This window comes from Fukomys damarensis, unplaced genomic scaffold, assembly GCF_012274545.1.
Source record: "Fukomys damarensis isolate Sample0158 unplaced genomic scaffold, DMR_v1.0_HiC HiC_scaffold_25, whole genome shotgun sequence".
Lineage (NCBI taxonomy): Eukaryota > Metazoa > Chordata > Mammalia > Rodentia > Bathyergidae > Fukomys > Fukomys damarensis.
Genome location: NW_022900937.1, coordinates 3,385,283 through 3,398,317, shown reverse-complemented (window position 1 = coordinate 3,398,317; position 13,035 = coordinate 3,385,283). Strand labels below are relative to the sequence as shown.

Below are 13,035 nucleotides of genomic sequence, written 5' to 3'. Positions count from 1 at the left end.
CGGCCAGCCGGGCCACCCCGCCCCTGTCCGTCCTGCGTCCTACCCCAGTCTCCGCCTGACTCTGCCTCCCTCTGGCCGGGCCGCGCCCTCTCGCACTCCCGGTTTCTTTCCTGGATCCCTTCTCCCGCTTTTCTGGTCACAATTTTGGGTGGGTTCTCCCCCCACCCCCCCAACCCACTGCTCGAAGTGCCATCTGCAGGGACAAGCCTGAGTCGCTTCCCGGAGGCTCCTGCACATTACATGACCCCCGGGTGTGGGGTGCAGGCCTGTCATTCCAGCGCTGGGAGGCTGAGGCAGGAGTATCTGGGGAGTTCAAGGCCAGCCTTGGCCACGCAGCCAGATCATGTCTCAGTCACAAGCTTTCGGCATCAGGTGGCCAGTACCCGGCTGTCCTCGCGCCTCACTAGCTCAGCCTCAGAAAGGCAGGCAGAACAAGGATCAGATTTACTGTGACCCTGGGACTCAGGGCACTGATTTGCTGCCTCGCTCACCACCGAGGGCCACCAGGCCTGTCCTGTCCTGGGTCTTGGGGCTGGGTGGAGTGTGCACTCCCCAGCCGGGTCAGACACTGTCAAGGTCTGCAGAACCTCACCCCTGCCATGCCTCCATCAGCACAGAGGAATTAAAAACGACCTTTCTCAGTGAGGGTGGGCTGGTGCATGCATGGAGGCTCTGCTGGGGCTTTTTAAACAGCTAGGCGGAGAAGGGAGACCATGGGTAACGGGCTGGGAAGGATTCCAGCTGTCCACCTTGGGAGTCCCAGGCCTTCTGCACAAGAGCAGAGGGCCTTCCCAAACAGACGGCTTATTCTCCTGTGCTCTGAACCCGCCTGGACTGGGAGCTCTTGGAGGGTTGTGGTCCCTCCACAAACCCACGCCTGTGCTGTGCCGTCTACACAGGCCTCAGCTAGGAGCTGGGCCCAGGCCTGTTCACCTTTCTGGGGCCGATTCCTTGGTGTGGAAAAGCGAAGTCATCCGAGTGGCTGTCAGTGGAATCAGCCAGGGGTCTGTGAGGGGCACTTGAGCCGTTTCCTCTGTCTTCCTCCCCACCCCAAAACTGCTGTTCCGATGAGCAGCTCCCCCAACTCCCAGGTCAGGCATTTGCTCACTGCTTTGGGACGGACTGAATGCTCACTGTGTCAGCGAATGTTTTAGATGCCTGAGATATGAGGTGTGATAAAAAATATGGTCAACACCAAAATTAAAGTATCAGTTACAGTAAAAAAACACACTGTCCTGAATCTACCCGAGTCCCTCCTGCTGTGAGCACACTCATCCCATGGTCCTTGCCATTTCCTGCAGTAGCTCCAGAGGCCTCTTACATTGCTGGCAGTGTCTTGAAGGCAACAGTGCAAGACACGCCCTTACCAGCAACGTCCTGGCGAAATCTTTTCTCAGCCTGTCCCTCTGTCTCATTATTTTCCAGCCCTGTTCACTCCCCATCAAAACACGTCTTGAATGCCTGTGCTGTCACCGCCTCGTGCCACCCGGTGAGCCATGGGTCACGTGCTCCCTCCGTGAACACCGCCAGTGTGGCCCTTTCTCCTTCCAGCTCACGTGGGCCGTCTGGACGCCCGTCTTGCCTGTCCTTGGTCACTTCAGGGACTTGGCATTTGCTCAGGGTTTGTTTAAATCACTCGGGAGGTCATTCTTGACTGCCACATAGCTAACAACTCTCAATTAAGAACAAAACCCAAACAAACCCATCTTTTAAACCCCCTTCCTGCCCCCCGTTTGGTCCTTGTGTGTCCCATTTACTAGTGTGGCCCACAAGCTTGGGTCATGGCAGGCTTTGATAAGTATGTGTTGACTGACTGACTGATTTACTTGTTTTAGAGAGGAGAGTTCTCAGGACCAACAGTCCTCCACATGTCACCGTCCACTTGGGTGTTGACCGCTAACTCATGTTTTAACTGCCCCAAGATTCTTAGGGTCATTGTCTGTTATGAGCAAGTGAGTGACGGGTGTCCGAAGTCCTGAGCCCCTGCCTATCACCTGGCTTGTTTCTCGGCATGGACTGTATGACACCAGTGAGCACAGATGGCTGTGTTTGCACAAAGAACCGACACAAGAGCAGGGAGACAAAGGCGGATGGAAGTCAGCAGATATCCATGCCAGACCAGGCTTTGTCAAAAAGCGCATCTGCCGGCTGGGGATTTAGCTCAGTGGCTGGCACCTGCCTCACAAGCACAAGGACCCCAGTTCGATCCCCGGTACCAAAAACAAAACACACATTTGAAGGGATGTGAGGTGTGTATTTGATAGCAGTGATTGTGATGGCAGTTTTGAGTTTCCCAGAAGTGGACATTGGCCCAGCTGGGTCCCGACTATTGATCGCTTGCCCTGACCTAGCGGCCACAGGTTTCCCAACAGTCAGGCGTGCAGTGGGGGCGTGAAGTTCGGTCCTCCCAGGAGCGCAGGGCTGCCACGGGTGTGCATTGGCTACTGTCGGCAGCAGGCACAGGGACTGTGTGTCCTGTGTGTCCCGGGCAGCGAGAGCTGCCGCTGCTTACATAATCGTCACGGACTCCTCACTATGCCCTCCCGTGCAAGGACGGTGTCTTTCTGAACACGGATACCATGTGAGGCCATGGCCAGGGTGGTGCTTTTCTGACTTGGCCCACGAGGTCCAGGGATGATCCTTGTCGTGATCCTGCAGGAACAGCATGAGCTGCACGACTGGACTTCATCTGCAGGGTCACACAGCTCCTCACCGGGACCAGAAGGGGCCTGGTGGGGGAAAAGGTTGTCCCGTCTGGGGGTGCTAAGGGCCCATTTGGCCACACAGATGTTTGTGTGTGCATGTATGTCTGGCATGCGCCATATCACCCCATGCCTCTCTGCCTCCGTCCTGAGGGCCCTGTCCCCACACTGAGCCCACAGGAAGGACTCTGCTGCACTGTGTCTGTGTGGTGGGACGGACTCCCGGGAGGGAGAGCACCCTGGGCACCGTTTAGTTCTTGCTGGACTCTGTAGCCAGCCTGGAAGCCTCATCCAACTCAGGAAGTGAGTGGTGGCACTCTGGATGTGGGCAGGGAGGTGGGAGAGGGCTCCCACTGGTACATCTCCCGGTGCTGAGGGGTACAGTATATGCCACCGTAGGCCATGGCCGAGGACGTCTGACAGTCACTGGACGCCGGAGGAGGCTTTATCTGAATTCCCACAGCTGCTGAAAAGCAGAGCCCTGATACCTCGGCCATGGCAAGGCCCCTCCATAACAGTTTACAAGGCAGTGAAGACTGGCACCATCCCTTAAACCAGGGATTCAGCAAGACAGGAAGTCGCCTAAGTGAAAATAGAAAAAAATGGAAACAGCTTCTGTACAGATGGAGGGGCTCGAGGTGGGGGGATGGTATAACATAAATTAAAAAAATAAAAAGACGAGAGGTCACCTAAACAGATGTTGTTACAGAACTATCCTCCGCTTCACACCGCTCCTGACTTTGTTTACTTGTCTGTCTGCAGGGTGGAGCCAGCTCAGTCTTGGTGCTCGTGACGCTCACCATCTCCCCACCGCACCTTACAGACCAGTTACTCGTTGGGAAAGAGCGGGTACGGGGTGCTTGCCGCATGCCTGGCACCGGCGGCTCCTCTACTCTGCCAGTAACATTTTGGGTAAATACTGTCTGCTGCAGGCTGAATTTTGTGCTCCTGCCCATTCTTGCCGAGGTCCTGGTCACCAGTAACTTGGGTGTGACCACAGGTGGGCCACATTCCACGGAGCCCATCGCGAGCTGAAAGTCACGTAAGCCAAATACGCACTCAGCATAGCACTCTCCCAGCATCTGGCCCGGCCCCACCGGAAACCGCGGTGTGTGCCTGGCTCACTCCAGCGGGCCTCTGGGGCGGCCACTGTCCCCCGCATTACAAAAGAGAGCACACTGCAGATCGCTGGACAGGGCAAGATCACAAGTTGGAAGTATGGTTTCTCCCGAATGCTTACCACTGTTTCAGCACTGGAGAATTGAAAGGTGATAAGCCAGGGTCTGTCTGTCTATGGAGCTGAGACTGGGTAGGTGGATGGGCCTGATCCAGCCCGAGCGGGTTCCGGGGAGCCGGGATTCAGACACAGGTGCACACAAAGCAAGGAGCCGGCGCCTGCAGATGAGGAGAAACCTGCCAGCCTGACCTCGGCCTTGGGCCTCCACACTCCAGAACTGTGAGCAAAGGAGGGTTTGTTGTTTTGCGTTGCCCACTCACACTGCACCATCCTTATTCCCTTTCTCCCTCCAGTGGGAAATGTGAAGTAAGTGACAGTGGTCAGAGAGGGGTGTGGTGCCACACACATGTAACCGGAGTACTCGGCAGCTGAGGCAGGAGGGTCTCTGTGAGTTTGAGCCAAGTCCAAGGCCAGCCTGAACTACATTCCAAGACTTGGTCTCAAGGACCCCCCCAAAAAAAGAAGGGAGAGGTGAAATAAGCACTTCGGTTAATGAGCCCAACAGCCAGGATTTGAGCACCTGGAGCCTGGCGCTTAGACTTGGTCTCATTCCCACCATGCCACCTCTCCGTGTGTGATTAGGAGAAAGGGTCCTGGGCAGACACAATGTGCGAACCATCCTCACTGTGTGGAAAACCTGCAGAATTCTGCAACAACACAGTCTGGGCAAGAGCTTGGTACTTTCCTCGGCAGGACCAGGCAGAATTTGAGGCAGGTGACAAAGTCCCAAGGTCGATACTCGGTGGGTAGGAGACACCACTTTGCCTCCGCAGGGCTCTTCGGGAATGCAGAACTGGACTAATGTCCCCACCTCCTGCTATTCCCCCCAGCTGCTCCTTGATGGTGTGGGCGGTTACAGGCCGCCTGCTCAGCCTCTCTTCTATCAACCTGGAAAGCCCACTCACAAGGAGCACGCCTGAGGAACGGTTCATTTCTGTGGTCGGAATGTCGGAGAGCGAGACAGCAGATGGTGTCGCCTCGTACATGGAGAGGCATTCTGCCAACCACAAGTCTGGTTGCTTGGGTACTCGAAAAGGGACCCAAGCGTACGGATTTACTTTCGAGGGACAGGAAATGGTACTTCTCCATTGCCGCGAGTTAGCACCGGACACACCTGACTCGATGTAAGGATCGTGAGGAAGCTGGTGTAAGGCTGTGATCCCAGCCACACCCGGACGCGTGGACACTGAATCTCCCACAGACGCCCAGGAGCTGGGTTTTCAGAGCTTCTGAGATCTCACTGGGATCTGGGAAGCTCGTCTCTGACGTTACTCTGTCTGGGTAGGATGATGACGATCTTGGATCACGGCTCCGCCTTTCCTCTTGGAACCAACACTAAGCAGGATCACTTCCGGGCTAGAGCGGAAGTGCAACACCATTCTGGATCACTTCCGGGTTAGAGTGCATCCACAACACTCCGCAGGAGCCCTTCGGGGTTAACTCTTGGTGCTTGCTGATCCCTTCAGGGACAGTGCCACTTCCCAGAGCAGGGCCCTGTGTCCTCGGTATGGACCCAGCTCCCTGCCCATGGCCTACTCACTTCTCGATGTCCTGTTCTCCTGCCGCCCTTCCTTTTCCCACCGGTCCCCATTTAAAGCCACCCCCGAGGCCTCCCTTCAGGGAGCCGGGCTCGTGGTAGCTTCTCAACCCAGCCAACGGTCTCCTCATCCCTCCTGGGGAGGCAGCCCCAGTGGGCCTCTCTCTGTTGAGCATTTTCACAGCACCCCACATGTTACAGTTTCTATTTAGCTGTTCCCCCAAAGCCTTGTGTGCTCACAGGCCGGACTTTGGGAGGTGAGTGGCTCATGGGGTGTGATACTGTGGTGCATTCATCCATGATGAGTTGGCAGCTGAAAGCACTGCTGGGAGCTGGCGGCAACAGTGATCACTGGGGGCGTGGTCAGGCAGAATCTGTCTCCCTCCTCTTCCCTTGATCATTCTCTGCTTCCTGTCCACCATGCTGTGAGCAGCTCTCCACCCGGACTCTGCCATGAAGCCTTGGCTGGAGTCAGCTGGCTATGGACTGAAACCTCTACAAACTGTGAGCCAAAATAAACTTTTCTTCCTTTAAGTTATAGGCATTGGGTATTGTGTCTCAGCAGTGAGAAAGTAACCAAGACACATTTTCCCTCTGTAGCCCTTTTCCACATTATAATTAGGTACTATAATAACTGAGTTATTAAATGTTTCAAGTCTGGAATTAAAATTCTGTTGGCTAGGGATTGGGTCTGACCTCTGCTCACTGGCTCCTTACTCCCGTGTCCAGGGCCTGGCTTGTAACAGGGACTTGGAGAGTAATAAATGAGAATCAAACTTAGTGACGGTGTAATGGAAATCAGAGCCTGAGCATTGCTCCTCTGAGCACCTGACTGCCATCCACCAGGTGCTCTGCTGCTCTCTAATAGTCACACTAGCAGATGGAGAGACATTTCAGAAGGAAACAGGCACAGAAGCTTGTATGATTTGCCCAAGGCCCAGGCTCGCTTTGAGTTGGAGTCAGGATAAGAGCGCAGTCAATTTTGTCCTGCTCTGCCTGACTGCCCTAGGTCACCCACTAGGCTGTCCTGACCTGTCCTCAGTACTCTGTTCTTCCAAAGCCTGTCTTCGCTTTTTCACACTGCCAAGTCAGTCTCTGCAAATTCAAAGTTAGGACAGAGCTGTTTGCCGGTTTGGGTGGAGAGTCTCTGAGGACCACAGTCAAATGTCACATGAAAAAAGTATTTCTCTCCTAGTCAGGCGTGATGACGCACACCTGTAATCCTATCACTTGGGAGGCCGAAGCAGGTGGATTGCTGTGAGCTTGAGGCCAACCTACGTTACATAGTTAGACCTTGTTTCAAAAAGCCAAAAACAAAAAAATTCTTTTCCCTTTTCTGTTTTTTGAATTTTAAAAATAAGCCATTTATGCAGCAGGTTTGGGCTGGTGGGTATGCACCTTTTTATATGAAAAAGGCCAGTAATGCCTTTGGCTGCACTGGAGACCAAGAGACCATGGGGCTGCAAGGGCTTGAAAAGCCAGAGTCCTTTCTTCCTGGCCGGGGGACTCCAGTGGATGCAGAGGCTGGTCAGGAGCAGCTCTGGTCCCTAAGTATGTTCCCTTCTTAAGGTGGAAGTAAAGGAACTTCAAATCTTGTTTTTATATCTGAGTTTAACATGTTGAAAATGAGTTAACTGGATGAGGTTTTCATGGCATTTCATGTTTGTGTCTTGGTGTCCTGGGGTTATCAAGTTCCTCTTACTCTGATGGTAAAGGTCTGTGATCTGCTTCATAATCGGGGAACTGCTGAAAAACCAGAGTCAGTGCCCTGGGGAAAGAGCTCTGTGGAGTGTGACTGTCCTGAGAAGCCTTCTGGGTCTGGGGCTGTCTTGGGGACCAGAAGGGAAAGAGCAGCCATGGCCTGGCAAAGGAGGTACATTCCTGCTCTGGAGACAGCTGAGGGGGCACTTCCTAGAGGGAAACAGGCCCATGTGAAAGATGAGGCCAGAAAGCCTTTCCAGATTCTTTTTTAAAGAACAGGCCTGGCTGAGATTTCATTCTGGATTGCTGGCTGGGAGGCAGCCCCGTTCACCCCTGAGCCGGGGCTGGTGCTGCCCGAGTGTCATGTTGAGCCCGTGCAGCTGGGATTCCAGGTGTGGGCCCCGGCAGGGCAGACTGGAGTGTCCAGGTTGGGGGAGGTCCAATGAGTTAGTGCTGAAGTGCTGAAAACTGCCAGTGTTGCAGCCTTAATAAGTGCTGGCTGCCATGGTTGTCGTTATATGCGTGAAACGTCTGGCCTTGGTAGCATGGCCATGCTTACGTAACCCTTTGCTAGCAAAGTCCACAGCTCCCGGAGCTCACTGCCTGAGGTAATCAAGTCAACTAGCACCACAGGGCTAGTTTGCGAGACACTTTCCCAATCCTGCTCCACCTTCCTCAAGACTGACGCAAATCAACAGATTACATGTAACCAGGTTTCCTTGATTATGTCCTCTTAAAGATAAAAGAAGCAGAAAACCTGTGTCAAGATGGCCTTTTGGAACGAGGGCAGGCAGAGAGCCTGTGGTTCTCCATCTTGCTGGCTTCGGATGATACATTTTTATGTCCCAGGTACTTGTCTTCTGTCCATTGGGCCCTTTTCCAAGGGGAGCAAGTTGACTTGGGTTTGGAAACAACCTAACCATTCAGGAGGCTTTGTTCTGTTTCAGGCCGGGGATTTGTCTCTGGAAGCTGCTGGAAAACATCCTTGCTGGGATTGTCCGTGTACTGGGGACGCACAGCCTTCACCTGGCAATGGCACAAAAAGCTGGAACTCTGAGGGATCATGAACTCCAAACTTGCGTGGGGTAAGTCACTTTGGTGGACGCAGAGAAAAGCTTCTTCCCTGCCACCTGGGCTGTCTTCAGGAATGAAGATCACCATTTGGAGTTCTTGTTCGGAGAGGGGGAGTGTTGTTGGACTTGGCTTGAATTGAGAGCGGTCATTTGTGTTTGCCTTTGTGTGGGATCTGCTTTTGTTTTCAGAATGGGAGGTGCGCTGCCTACCCCCAGGGCAGCCTGCCCAGCAGACTTTGGGTAACTGGTCTGATTACAGTTACGAGACCATGAAAAGGGAAAAGATGGCTTTGCTTTGTGCCACTTCCTGGCCCCCTGGTAGTCTTTGGAGTCAGGAAAGAAATGGCCTGAACCTGGGTTCTGGAGACAAAGTTGGGCAGAATCGAATTCACACTCCAAGGAGGACTTGGGGCCAAAGGTCGGTGGTGTTTCCAGGCCTGAAAGCCCAGCGGCCTGTGCCGTGCTGTAGTTCAGCATTTACCAGGGCCGCGCGTCCCTTGTGGCTGTCCTGAGACAGCGGGGCCAAAAGCTCGGGTTCTGGCCTCTCCCTCCTCTCTGTGGGGATTTGCACAGGGGCTCATGTCCCCAAGCTGGTCATCATAGATCGCATAGCGTCCAGACGGCGGCATGAGCTGGTGGGATTCGGGTGAGGTACTGTAGTAGTCTGCTTTCTGTGGCTGCAGATGCCCAAGGCTGCGGACCTCTAAGGCTCGCCGTGCTGCAGGCTCAGGGCTGAGGGCCACGTCTGCTGGCGACCTTGGGGTGAGGCCCATGGCAAGAGATGGGGAGCACAGCTTTGTGTGTCCTGGTGTCCTCTTGCCACTTGGTCCCCAGGTTTCCATCTCAGGGCTCCACCAGATGCCTTCCTCCTCCTCCTGAAACCCGTGAGGGCTTCTCAGAGCCTCGGTCACGTTCAGTTTCCGCTCTTATTGCTTTGCCGCAGGATTCAGTTTCAGCACAGGAAACCTTGGAGGACCCACGCACACTGCAGCGGCTCCAGGTGCAAGAGGGGTTGCAAATGCCACTAAGCATCAGCCCTAGTGTGTGATTTGAAGAGGGAAAATACTGTTCCAGGAGATTATGTGGATTCAACTTTTGGGGTGCTTTAGATTTGGGTAACTTCGGAATATATAGAAAGGACTTAAGATAATACAGTGCCCACAGAGCTTACAAAAGGAAGTACACTTGACTTTATTTCCCAGGGACAGTTCTTTCTGGAATCCTCAAACTTTGTGATTCCCCATAAGCACCTAGGAATTAAGAGTTGGCACGGCTGGGGAGGTCTCTTACTGTACATTCCTCCTGGAGAGTTTGCACATCTGAGCAGGTCTACCAGATGCCCCGGTTGCCAGGAAACCTCCCTTTCCTCTCAGAGTTCACTGTGGTCCAAGTCTCCCCTTGGTTCAGGGGACAGCCCTGCGACTCTGGTCTGTTCATGGACAGATTGTGCTTTACCTGTCCAGTGCTTTTGTCCCTTTACTAGTACAGTGGGGGCGGTGTATTGGGATTGAACCCGTGGACCTACATTCTCAGTCTTTATTTTCATTTTGAGACAGGGTCTCATTGGAGAATTGCTTGGGCAGGGCTCTGACATATGACCTTCCTGCCTCAGCCTCCCAGAGTGCTGAGATTACAGGTGTGCACCACCACCTGTGGCTTATAAAATATTATATGTGCAAAGACCCATTTGCATGGACAGATTCATTTGCATGTATACCAGAAGCACCACTAAACTGCAATCAGGATGTATTCGCTTGCTAAGAAAACAGATTCAGGATTTAAAGACCAAGAATAGAAGAGCACTGTTCAGTTTAAGGCCCTTAGTTCAAGAACAGTTTGATATACTCACTGGTTTCCTTCAAAACACTTTCTTTGGGTCTTTAATACAGAATTTATTTTACTCTGCCTGGCTATTCCAACAGGGCAGTGGTGGCACGTAGGGCATGGCACATATGCTGCAGCAGGCACATGAAACCTTCTCTGGCAGCACACAAGCCAAGTCACCCCAGAAGGTGAGCGACGGGTATTAGGCTTAACTGCAGTATTGGCACTCTGCAATAAAGAAGGAGATGTTTGGGGTTGAAGTTTGTGCACTCAGTCTCTAAAAGGTTCGCTATCACTGTGATAGGTTGTCTTTGTTTGTTTGTATAGGTTGCACATATATTAGAGGCATTGACTTTATGTCCTTAATTTTATTCTGAAGCTTATTAGTTTTATTCTGATGCTTTGAATATATTCTGTGCTAAAATGTTTTTCACTTAAGTGTGGGGTTTGGGAAGATAAGTTGAGAAAGCAAAAAAAAATCAATTTCATCTTTTGAACATTATGCAATTTTACATTAGCTGAACCTTTAGAACTTGCTATCTGCTTGATAAAGGTGACTTTGTAAGGCAGGTGTGGTAGTGCACACCTGTGATCCCAGCACTTGGGAAGCTGAGCCAGGAGGAGCTTCATGAGTTTGAGGCCAACTTGGGCTACTAATGAGTTCAAGGACAGCCTGAGCTATGTAGTGAGACCTGGTCTCTGAAAAGTGACTCTGTAAAATGTAGCATTACTATTTTAAAAAGCACGTATATAATTAATGTACTTTTTAAAAATCAAGGATCATGAACAATCAAGGGGGCAAACATTTGGTTAGAGTTTATCTGTTTAGAATTGAGATATAGGCCTGTATGTTAATTACCACCCTGCTCTCTGGATTTTACAAAGTACGCATCTTTCCTGGGATTCACTGGGGAAAGGCTGGCTATACACAGGGAGTCTTGCTCTACTCTGTGCTTTAGTTGGAGATAGGGCTGGTAAGAACATTTCATTTGCTCATTTGGTTGCTCTTCAATATTTTCTTGAACAGAGGACAATGAAAGATAAAGGTGTAGATGCAGAGAAAACATTTCAAGTAGGTGGATTCGACTTCCGGGCGCTACCGTTGAGGGACTTGGGGGTGTGATCTCAGCCTGAGTTTGTAGAGGACTGGGCTCCAGGGTGGGAGACTGTGGAACTTTTCTGGTGGCTCAGGGCCTGCCCTCTGTTGGTGAGACGTGTAAGATCCTCTCCTACCCAGGTGGGACTCTGCACTAGGCTAAAATAAGTCTAGCATTTGTGGGAAAACAGATCTGAAAAGGTGGAATATTCTTTAAAAACTAAATCAGATTATGATTTTCTTTTAGTATGAGATTTGTAGTTAGTGCAGGAAAAAGGATGAGGCATCCTAGGAAAATGGACAAATTATGAGCAGTTTTCAGTTTCACATTTGAAACGTCTACTTCAAAGAGCTCAAACAACAGAAGAATCTTGTTTCAACAGTTTGAATTATTTCCTCTTTTTGGGTCTTTTCTTTCTGAGTATTGAACTTGCGTCTTGAATATGCTAGGCAAGCACTGTGCTACTGAGCTTCACCCCAGCCCTTTTTATTGGAGACAGGCTCTCACTGAGGTGGAACCTGAGCTACATTCCTCCTGCCTCAGCCTCTGGAGTAGCTGGGATTACAAGTGTGTGCTACAGCACCCGGCCTGCAGCAAACATCACTGAAGCCGGAATCAGGTCTACGTCTACTCCATTTCCCTCATGGTCTGAGTAAACTGTTTAATTCTATGTAAATGTGTTTTGATGCTTTGTATATGCCAGTTACTCCCTAGCAGTCGACCTCAGTGGCCGTTAATAAGACTCTAAATATGTTGTGGTTTTGTTGTTGTTCTGTGTGGGGGATCAGACCCAGGGCCTTGCACAGACTGAGCTGGTAAGCCGTCCCACTGAGCTATCCCGTCCCCTCCACTAGGCTCTAAATAGTCTGAGATAAAATAATTCTTTAGTTAATTGTAGAATACCATCAGTTTAAGGGTTTATAATTTCTCATAAAGTTACAGCTTTATGAAAGTTATAATATAGCTTCATTAAAACATTCCAATTTAATGGGATCATTCCAATTTAATGGGGTCATTAAAAATCACATAAATATTAAAATATGTATCCCTTGGACTTTTTCTTACGCGATCCTTTCACTAAAAAATTAATATATGAGAAGTCTTGGGGAGAAAAACAAACGCTATTATGTTTCTGTGGCGAGCTTTTGGAAACAGGAAACGCATCAAGATACGGTGACCCTGCTGACCAGAGATTTGAAGTGTTTGGTGGCAGGACGGTCCCGTGGAAATGTCAGGCTTGCTCATTTTGTTTGGAATTAAGGTGAAGGCAGCAGTTGGTGCTCCTGTTCCCCTCCGGACCAGTCCCAGATGTTAGGGACAGATGTTTGGGATACCTTTTAGGCACATGGTGGATTTGTAGCTTCCTATCAAGGATCCAGCCACCTACATTTGTAGTATGTGCGAAACTCTGTCGATCTGGTCAAACAGTCCCCTCCTGCATGCCGAATGTGTCTCTAACTCGGTGTTCACTCTGAGGTTGTTCGTTTCAGTGCTGTAGGTAAGGCTGTGGTGCCTGGTTTCAGACCCTGGCTCTGTTACTGTCTAGCTCTGTGTGCTTGGATGAATGACTTAGCATTTCCGAGTTTCAGATTTCTAATGTGTAAAATGAGAACCATAAAGTGTCAGGCTCGCAGCGTGACTGTTAGGATTAGACCATGTAAGGGCTCAGTGTCAGGGTCTGTGATAAACACTCACTGGGTGACAGTCAGGACTGGACACTTTGTGTGGCTCATGCGTCGCTGTGCAGCAGCCCCAGGACTGTTGAACTGAGCAGTGTAACTTGAACCTGGTCACCTGGTGCTCACGTTGGTAAAGCCAAGTCACCACTTAGATTTGGACATGTTGGTGGATTGCTGCAATCCAT

The 13,035-nt window shown here is 51.2% G+C and overlaps 1 long non-coding RNA gene across 1 annotated transcript in view; it reads left to right on the top strand.

The window, feature by feature from the left end:
• The window catches only part of LOC104874496, a 28,238-nt gene extending 23,939 nt beyond the window's left edge, over positions 1-4,299 (top strand). The window contains exon 3 of the long non-coding RNA XR_783751.1: positions 3,465-4,299. This is a non-coding gene — a long non-coding RNA (uncharacterized LOC104874496). The remainder of the gene's footprint in view (positions 1-3,464) is intronic.
• The last annotated feature ends 8,736 nt before the right edge of the window (positions 4,300-13,035 follow it).